At 42.7% G+C, this 10,411-nt stretch overlaps 1 non-coding gene across 1 annotated transcript; it reads left to right on the plus strand.

Annotated features, from left to right (window-relative positions):
- Nucleotides 1–549: 549 nt before the first annotated feature.
- Nucleotides 550–624, plus strand: Trnas-cga (transfer RNA serine (anticodon CGA)). The gene has a single exon. It is a non-coding gene; the product is annotated as a tRNA-Ser (tRNA).
- The last annotated feature ends 9,787 nt before the right edge of the window (nucleotides 625–10,411 follow it).

Raw genomic sequence — 10,411 nt, forward strand, 5'->3', positions numbered from 1 at the left:
TAACGAGGATTTAAATTTAAGATGGATGAACTTAGAAGTGTTATGGCCAACTAAATTTGGAGCTATGTGTGTGTGGTACTCCATCCTAATTTTATTAATTATGTTTATAACCTTGAAGATGGATTACATTATTGACTTATGTGCCGTACTAGGGCTTTTTTCTTTTGTGATGCTTAATAAAGCACTTACGAAAACTTTATCTGTGTATTTATTTCTGGTGGTCAACGTTTCATGTATTTTTCAAATTTTGCAAAAACAGAAATTTCAGAATGAGATTTTCACTCTGCAGCGGAGTGTGCGCTGATGTGAAACTTCCTGGCAGGTTAAAACTGTGTGCCGGGCCGAGACTCAAACTCGGGACCTTTGCCTTTCGCGTGCAAGTGGTCTACCAGCTGAGCTACCCAAGCACGACTCACGCCCCGTTCTCACAGCTTTACGTCTGCCAGTATCTCGTCTCCTGCCATCTAAACTTTACAGAAGCTCTCCTGCGAACCTTGCAGAACTAGCACCCCCGAAAGGAAGGATATTGCGGAGACGGGGCGTGAGTCGTGCTGGGGTAGCTCAGTTGGTAGAGCACTTGCCCGCGAAAGGCAAAGGTCCCGAGTTCGAGTCTCGGCCCGGTACACAGTTTTAACATGCCAGGAAGTTTCAACAGACATAGTGTCTGATGGGATACTGCAGTCACTGGTATACACTGTTACTTAAAATGTTTGTTCACATGACCGGTTTGGGTCTGAAATGACAATGATACTAATTTACTATTTCACAGCCGGCCGGAGTGGCCGAGCGATTCTAGGCGCTACAAACCGCTACGTTCGCAGGTTCGAATCCTGCATCGGGCATGGATGGGTGTGATGTCCTTAGGTCAGTTAGGTTTAAGTAGTTCTAAGTTCTAGAGGACTGATGCAGGAGTTAAGTCTCATAGTGCTCAGAGCCATACTATTTCACAAATGCAAACTAATTTCATCCTACCCGGTCAACATCAAATGCACCAGAACGTACCTGGAATTTCGGTTACAGCAGTAAGCTGTCCACACGAAGCAACCTTAACATGCTGCGTCACATAAATGATCACTGTTGCATATAGGAGTCCAAGCCGAAGGATCAGAGACGGAGCTCGGTGAAACAGCTGGAAGACGCGTGCAGCGCCTAACGTCGTTGACGGAGCCCTCCTGCACGGCCCTCTTACCCACGGCGATGGACATCGGACAACACAGAAATAGCGGGAACCACGCAAGCATACCACGGAGCAAAACAAGTCTACACCAGCGCCATGGATATAGAAATCACCCTTGTTTTCGATCGTACAAAAATGATAATTTTACTGTGTATTTTAATGTTGACAAGTAGAGATTTTAACTAATTATTTTTAGAGGTAACAGCAAGTTAGAAAAATCTACTTAATACAGGTCGTGAATATTGTAATGGTACCTGAATTACGTAACCATTACGGCCACCTCACCTGAACCTCTCAATACCAGTAATATTCTTCTGTTTTTCTGTTAACTACTTAACATATTTCTGAGACAACATTCAGATTTGATTTCATTTGTGATACATCGATGTGTTTATATTAAAGCACTCCGTCTTCAGGGCACAAGCGGCCCATCGGGACCATCCGACCGCCGTGTCATCCTCAGGGGAGGATGCGGATAGGAGGGGCTTGGGGTCAGCACACCGCTCTCCCGGTCGTTATGATGGTTTTCTTTGACCGGAGCCGCTACTATTCGGTCGAGTAGCTACTAGAAATGAGAACAGCGAGAAACTTAACATCAGGATTGATGGTCACGAAGTCAATGAAGTTAAGGAATTCTGCTACCTAGGCAGTAAAATAACCAATGACGGACGGAGCAAGGAGTACATCAAAAGCAGACTCGCTATGGCAAAAAAAGGCATTTCTGGCCAAGAGAAGTCTACTAATATCAAATACCGGCCTTAATTTGAGGAAGAAATTTCTGAGGATGTACGTCTGGAGTACAGCATTGTATGGTAGTGAAACATGGACTTTGGGAAAACCAGAACAGAAGAGAATCGAAGCATTTGAGATGTGGTGCTATAGACGAGTGTTGAAAATTAGGTGGACTGATAAGGTAAGGAATGAGGAGGTTCTACGCAGAATCGGAGAGGAAAGGAATATGTGGAAAACACTGATAAGGAGAAGGGACAGGATGATAGGACATCTGCTAAGACATGAGGGAATGACTTCCATGGTACTAGAGTAAGCTGTAGAGGGCAAAAACTGTAGAGGAAGACAGAGATTGGAATACGTCATGCAAATAATTGAGGACGTAGGTTGCAAGTGCTACTCTGAGATGAAGAGGTTAGCACAGGAAAGGAAGGAAAGGAATTTGTGGCGGGCCGCATCAAACCAGTCAGTAGACTGATGACAAAAAAAAGCTCCTCAATTGGCATCACGAGGCTGAGTGCACCCCGAAAAATGGCAACAGCGCATAGCGGCTGGATGGTCACCCATCAAAGCGCCGGCCACGCCCGACAGCGCTTAACTTCGGTGATCGCACGGGAACTGGTGTACCCACTGCGGCAAGGCCGTTGCCGATATGTTTATTATTGCAATGATATCAGTCTTATGTGTATTCTTTCTTTTGCCACTATGATCTTTGACGTACTTGTAATTCTGACTTTTGGGCGCGTAAGCGATTATTAGTTAGTTGTTGAGTTGTTAGAGTCGGACCTTGAGAAAGTCAAGTGTTGGACGTCATGTTGGAAAGACGCTTATTGTAGCCAGTTTATAAAATGTGAACTTTAACAGTGGGGAAGATGTTTTCAAGTATGTTTTATATTGCGAAGTGAAGTTTTGTGTGTTACGTGTCATTACAACAAAAGCAATAAAAAAGAAGTGTAACTTGAATTCGGAATGCTGATTATTTTTTTACATCACCATTGTGCTAACTTTGAAAGGTTTAATCATCAAGAATGGTTTGTCAAGCGCATCTACAAAACTTTTGAATATAGCAGAATAAAACCTAGGCCTTTTTGCATCCGAGCTTAGAATCATCACCACCTAGATTTTCGACGATTGAGCCATGATTTTACAACGAGACCAGCGTTGGAAACACGAAAAGATGAGTGCCTAGTTTATTCATTATTACATGAAATGACTTTATCAACTGTGCTCTAATGACACCTGCCACATAATAACTTTGTTGTTGCCCGAAAATGCAGTATTTAGCAGCGTGAGCAACACCACAATCATTATAGAAATTTTGACCTTTGTTGTGGTAGAGATGTTAGAATACGTAATGTAACAAATGTACCAGACGCCACCTGTCGGTAAAAGTTTTATAATTAATATAAATGGCGTGCATTCTGACAACCAATTTAACGTGACGCACCATCTGAAGGTGGCTGTGTGTGGTCGGGTTACTCCTGCAACCGAAATTGAAGGTGCGTTCTGGTACATTTGATGCTGATCGGATATTACGAAATAGGTTTGCATTTGTGAAACAGTAAATTAGTATCATTGCCGTTTCAGATCTGAAGATAGTTCTAAAGGTACCTAAACCGGTCATGTGAATAAACATTTTTGAAATCAAGACGGATTGTAAGTAGTATTTTTGAAATATTTACCTCAAATGACGAATGGAATAACTGGTAGAAGCCGACCTCGGGGAAGATCTGTTTGGATTCCGTAGAAATGTTGGAACACGTGAGGCAATACTGACCTTAAGACTCATCTTAGAAGAAAGATTAAGGAAAGGAAAACATACGATTCTAGCATTTGTAGACTTAGAGAAAGCTTTTGACAATGTTGACTGGAATACTCTCTTTCAAATTCTGAAGGTGGAAGGGCTAAAATAAAGGAAGCGAAAGCCTATTTACAATTTGTACAGAAACCAGATGGCAGTTATAAGAGTTGAGGTACATGAAAGGGAAGCAGTGGTTGGGAAGGGAGTGAGACAGGGCTGTAGCCTCTCCCTGATGTTATTCAATCTGTATATTGAGCAAGCAGTAAAGGAAACAAAAGAAAAATTCGGAGTAGGTATTAAAATCCATGGAGAAGAAATAAAAACTTTGAGGATCGCCGATGACATTGTAATTCTGTCAGAGGCACCAAAGGACTTGGAAGAGCAGTTGAACGGAATGGACAGTGTCTTGAAAGGAGGATATAAGAAGAACTTCAACAAAAGCAAAACAAGGATAATAGAATGTAGTCAAGTCGGGTGATGCTGAGGGAATTAGATTAGGAAATGAGACACTTACAGTAGCAAAGGAGTTTTGCTATTTGGGGAGCAAAATAACTTGTGATGGTCGAAGTAGAGACGATATAAAATGTAGACTGGCAATGGCATGGAAAGCGTTTATGAAGAAGAGAAATTTGTTAACATCGAGTAAAGATTTAAGTGTGAGGAAGTCCTTTCTGGTTCAATTGGCTCTGAGCACTATGGGACTCAACAGCTGTGGTCATCAGTCCCCTAGAACTTAGAACTACTTAAACCTAACTAACCTAAGGACATCACACACATCCATGCCCGAGGCAGGATTGGAACCTGCGACCGTAGCAGTCGCACGGTTCCGGACTGCGCGCCTAGAACTGCGAGACCACCGCGGCTGGCAGTCGTTTCTGAAAGTATTTGTATGGAGTGTAGCCATGTATGGAAGTGAAACGTGGACGATAAATAGTTTGGACAAGAAAAGAATATAAGCTTTCGAAATGTGGTGCTATGGAAGAATGCTGAAGAGTAGATGGGTAGATCACATAACTAATGAGGAGGTATTGAATAGAATTGGGGAGGAGTTTGTGGCACAAGTTGACAAGAAGAAGGGACCGGTTGGTAGGACATGTTCTGAGGCATCAGGGGATCACAAATTTAGCATTGGAGGGCAGCGTGCAGGGTAAAAATCGTAGAGGGAGACCAAGAGATGAATACAGTAAGCAGATTCAGAAGGATGTAGGTGGCAATAGCTACTGCGAGATGAAGAAGCTTCCACAGGATAGAGTAGCATGGAGAGCTGTATCAAACCAGTCTCAGGACTGAAGACCACCATCACAACAACAACAACAACAACAACAATAACAACAACATGACCACAAATGGAGTTGTAGTTGACAGTTGTGGTGGAAATACTAGCTGCCCAATGTATCCCCAAATTCGTGCTAACTTTGACTACCCACATTTTTTTCCATTCTTTGCTCAGAATTTTAGATAATATATTGACTTTTTAGTATGTAATCCTTTCATACAAGCCCCTATGTTCACTGAAGTTAAAAAACAGTCTGATATTCACATCTGAATCCGAAAATCGGTCGAAGTATACCCGCTTTACGGCACTGGAAATTTTATTTTGGCATTCATGGTCCTCAACTTAATTTACGCTTTCGTCACCGCTTCTTCAAGCTGTGCTGCTTACGGACGGATTAACTTTCCATTAGGCGAATCCCAGAAGGGCAGTTGCTATGTCAAGCAGGACGAACAACCAGGAAATACCGATGGAACACATAATTCTTCTGTTCTCAGTCATTCGACATTTACACTCCTGTTTCATCATCAAAATATCTTGGTGTCCAACCAACCATACTTTACATTTCGAAATATTTGAGACGAATCTGTAGCAGTACTACAACAAACAATATCCTTTCTCAAAATGGTTACGTTAATGACGAACATTCTACACCCAGGAGCGTACTAATCTTGTTAGCTATGGTGTGTAGTTAAGAAAAAAAAATTGTCTTGATAATGTACGTAACTGCTTTCAAAAACAAATCTGGTGCAGTGGAAGCAAATAACACAATACAAATTCATCAACATTTACTCACCCTTGAATGACTTGTAGGCACAAATTCCTTTCTGCGTATCGCAGCGAGCTGGCGATTACTCAGATTCTCGCATCTGGAAAATCAGAATATCTGCACTTTCGTTCCTCAGAATTGGCATCCAATCTCCATGTTTATAATTTCGCATTTCCGCAAGAGAATTTTCGAAACAGAAACTTTTGTATTTCAATGACCTTACAATTAGGACATTAATTTTGACGAAAGTGTCTATTGTTAGAAACTTGACACTTAGTGTTAGAAGAATACAGCATTAGTTATACAAATCTTGTTCTATTTTCCAAAACAATACGAAATTTTTTATAAGTTTTCCGAGAATTACTTTTGTAAAACGAAATTTATACTTTCTAAAGCGGAGAAAAGTAGGTTTTAAATGAGACATGTCGAGGCTAATACAAATAACTACAGTATCACCAGTGTTGAAATTGTAGGTTATACACACAGTAATAACACAAATTGAGTCCGCCTTGAGGCCAAACACCGTATTATTTGTTTATTTCTTTTTTATCCCAAACTAGTTATGCCGACAAATATCACCATCATTAGTGGTTTTATTTAATCTAAAACACGCAGAAAATGGTATGGTTGTACAAACACAGTAAAACATAATTACATTTTTACAAATCGTCTTTTGAAATTTAGTTTTATATTGATACTTTCAGACTACCTTATTTATTGTATACTACAGCATGTTTTAAGCTATTATTGGCGCTGTTTGTGACATATTTTTGTGCTCTTTTTTTCTGTTGCCGTCTTTATTACTTAGCGAACATCATGTCGTCTGCAACCATGTGAGCGGCTGTTAGTAAACAAATACTCAAAGGTGAACTTCGTATGTCAGCAGTATACACGTGGGGTCGTGTTAGTGTTGTGGAAACAGTTATTTTGGTGTGTATTTAGCTGTTGCTTAGCTATTCGTGTACTCAAGTTCGTTGGATGGTGTGTGGCTGCTTTTTACACAGAAAAACAAAACTTATTCTGCTCCAGAATATTGTGGTAATAAAGAAATAAACAAATAACGCGGTGTTTTGCATCAAGGCGGACTCAATTTGTGATATTACTGTTTTTATATGCAATCACGGACCAAATGGAAGTGTTCCAAGATAATATTCTTGTAGGTAATGCATACTGTGTAAATGTTGTTTTTTGTCATACTTCTTTAAATTAAATGTGTCTATTAAAACTAACTAAACTTTTACAACTAGGAGACTGATTACTAGATAGTGAGTAATGAACTTTAATGGAAATTATCGTTAGTAAGATTTCGACAAATTCTGAAACATATTTATTCCAAACTGGTATTTAATAGACAATGTGCAAGAAATGTAAAGTTCCGGCTTTTGATTTAATTACTGCTATTGTCTTAAAATAAATTATGATGACGAATTGTTACTACTATCTTTTAGACATACGTATTTACTTGGCTACGGCTGAAAACACATGCTTTCATCAGTTATAACGCATGAAGAATAACGTATTTACTTATATGTGATCCTATATCAAAAATGGTTCAAATTCCTCTAATCACTATGGGACTTAATATCTGAGGTCATGAGTCCCCTAGACTACTTAAACCTAACTAACCTGAGGACGTCACACACATCCCTGTCTGAGGCAGGATTCGAACCTGCGACCATAGCAGCAGCGCGGTCCCGAACTGAAGCGCCTAGAACCTCTCGGCCACAAAGGCCGGCGATCCCATATATGTCATAACTGATATTAATTTAGATCTGAGAATTTTTAAGTGCAATGGTATCAACTATTGTGGTAATAGAAGTGCACCTAGCCCCTAGATGCATTTCACTGGACAGATGCGTTCTATCCATAGTTTTTTTCGGACTAGCATAAACGTTTATTCATGTCTCAGATATAAAGATAGCCGGCGAAAGTAGTTGGCAGAGGAAAGAATAAAATGCCCGAGAGTCCGTTCACACAGCGAGGGCGTCGGAATGCGAAAGTGCCGGCAGCAGACAATGTTTCTGAGTGGGCGCCCTGAGTCACACCTCCCTACCTGGAAAGCTGGTAGGGATGGTTCCAGTACCTGGAACCCTGAGCAACATGAAACATGGCTCCAGTGCCGTACCTGGAAGCGACTGCGAGAGGTGGCACAGGTCACTGCCTGCGTCCTTCCCTGCATATTTTCGTCCGCATTACTTTAGCTCCACTCCCGCGAAGTGGATCACGGTGATACGTGACTCACGCAAAAGCGAAAAATGAACAAGAAAAGTACACTACTGGCCATTAAAATTGCTACACCAAGAAGAAATGCATATGATAAACAGGTATTCATTGGACAAATATATTATGCTAGAACTGACATGCGATTACATTCTCACGCAATTTGGGTGCATAGATCCTGAGAAATCAGTACCCAGAACAACCACCTCTGGCCGTAATAACGGCCTTGATACGCCTGGGCATTGAGTGAAACAGAGCTTGGATGCCCATGCAGCTACAGCACGATACCACAGTTCAAGAGTAGTGACTGCCGTATTGTGACGAGCCAGTTGCTCGGTCATCATTGACCAGACGTTTTCAATTGGCGAGAGATCTCTAGAATGTGCTGGCCAGGGTAGGCCACAAAGGCCCGTACATGACCTGCAACATGCGGTCGTGCATTATCCTGCTGAAATGTAGGGTTTCGAAAGGATCTAATGAAGGGTAGAGCGACGGGTCGTAGCACATCTGAAATGTAACGTCCACTGATCAAAGTTCCGTCAACGCGAACAAGAGGTGAGCGAGACATGTAACCAATGGCACCCCATACCATCACGCCGGGTGATACGCCAGTACAGCGATGACGAATACACGCTTCCAATGTGCGTTCACCGCGATGCCGCCAAACACGGATGCAGCGTCAAGGGCAACCGCAGCCACGGTCTCCGAGCTGATAGTCCGTGCTGCTGCAAACGTCGTCGAACTGTTCGTACACATGGTTGTTGCCTTGCCAACGTCCCCATCTGTTGACTGAGACGTGGCTGCATGATCCGTTAGTCACTGCGAATAAGATGCCTGTCATCTCGACTGCTACTGATACGAGGCCGTTCAGATCCAGCGCGGCGTTCCGTATTACCCTCCTGAGCCAACCGATTCCATATTCTGCTAACAGTCATTGGATCTCGACCAACGCGAGCAGCAATGTCGCGATACTATAAACCGCAATCGGGATGGGCTACAATCCGACATTTATCAAATTCGGAAACGTGATGGTACGCGTTTCTCCTCCTTACACGAGGCATCAACAACGTTTCACCAGGCAACGCCGGTCAACTGCTGTATGTGTATGAGAAATCGGTCGGAAAATTTCCTCATGTCAGCACGTTGTAGGTGTCGCCACCGGCGCCAACCTTGTGTGAATGCTCTTGAAAGCTAATCACATGCATATCACAGCATCTTCTTCCTGTCGGTTAAATTTCGCATATGTAACACGTCATCTTCGAGGTGTAGCCATTTTAATGGCCAGTAGTGTATTTCCCTACAGAGCGATGCTGTTCCTACAGAAATACGCGGAATGGAAAAGGGGGTCTTACTCTGACACCTCCTAGTGTCGTGTCGGGCTGCCTTTTGCCCGGAATGGCGTAGCAACTCGACGTAAGATAGCCTGCTGAAGTTGTTGGAAGTCCCATGCACAAACATTGAGCCATGCTGGATCGACAGCCGTCTGCAATGGCGAAAATGTTGTCGGTGCAGAATTTTCTACCCGACATGACCTGTCGATTACGTTCAACCGTGGGCTATCTGGATGGCCAAATAATTCACAAGAATTACCGAAAACAACTTTAACCCAGTCACGAACAATTGTGGCACAGTGACATGGGGCTTTGTCATCAATAAAAATTCCATCGTCGTTTGCGAACGTAGAATACATGAATGGATACAAATGGCCTCCAAGTAGACGAAAATAACAACTTCCAGTCGATTACCTGTTGAGATGGACCAGAGGATCCAGTCCATTCCATGTAAACAAAGCCCACACCATTATCGAGCCACCAGCAACTTGCACAGTGCCATCTGGGGAACTTCGGCCTACATCTACATCTACATTTATACTCAACAAGCCACCCAACGGTGTGTGGTTGAGGGCACTTTACGTGCCACTGTCATTACCTCCCATTTCTGTTCCAGTCGCGTATGGTTCGCGGGAAGAAAGACTGCCGGAAAGCCTCCGTGCGCGCTCGAATCTCTCTAATTTTCCATTCGTGATCTCCTCGTGAAGTATAAGTATCGGGAAGCAATATGTTCGATACCTCATCTAGAAACCCAGCCTCTCGAAACTTGGGCAGCAAGTTACACCGCGAAGCAGAGCGCCTCTCTTGCAGAGTCTGCCACTTGAGTCTGCTAAACATCTCCGTAACGCTATCACGCTTACCAAATAACCCTGTGACGAAACGCGCCGCTCTTCTTTGGATCTGCTCTGTCTCCTCCGTCAACCCGACCTGCTACAGATCCCACACCGATGAGCAATACTCAAGTATAGGTCGAACGAGCGTTTCGTAAGCCACCTCGTTTGTTGATGGACTACATTTTCTAAGGACTCTCCCAATGAATCTCAACCTGGCACCCGCCTTACCAACAATTTTATATGATCATTCCACTTCAAATCGTTCCGTACGCATACTC

Source organism: Schistocerca gregaria, chromosome 10 (genome assembly GCF_023897955.1).
Source record: "Schistocerca gregaria isolate iqSchGreg1 chromosome 10, iqSchGreg1.2, whole genome shotgun sequence".
In the NCBI taxonomy this organism is placed as follows: domain Eukaryota; kingdom Metazoa; phylum Arthropoda; class Insecta; order Orthoptera; family Acrididae; genus Schistocerca; species Schistocerca gregaria.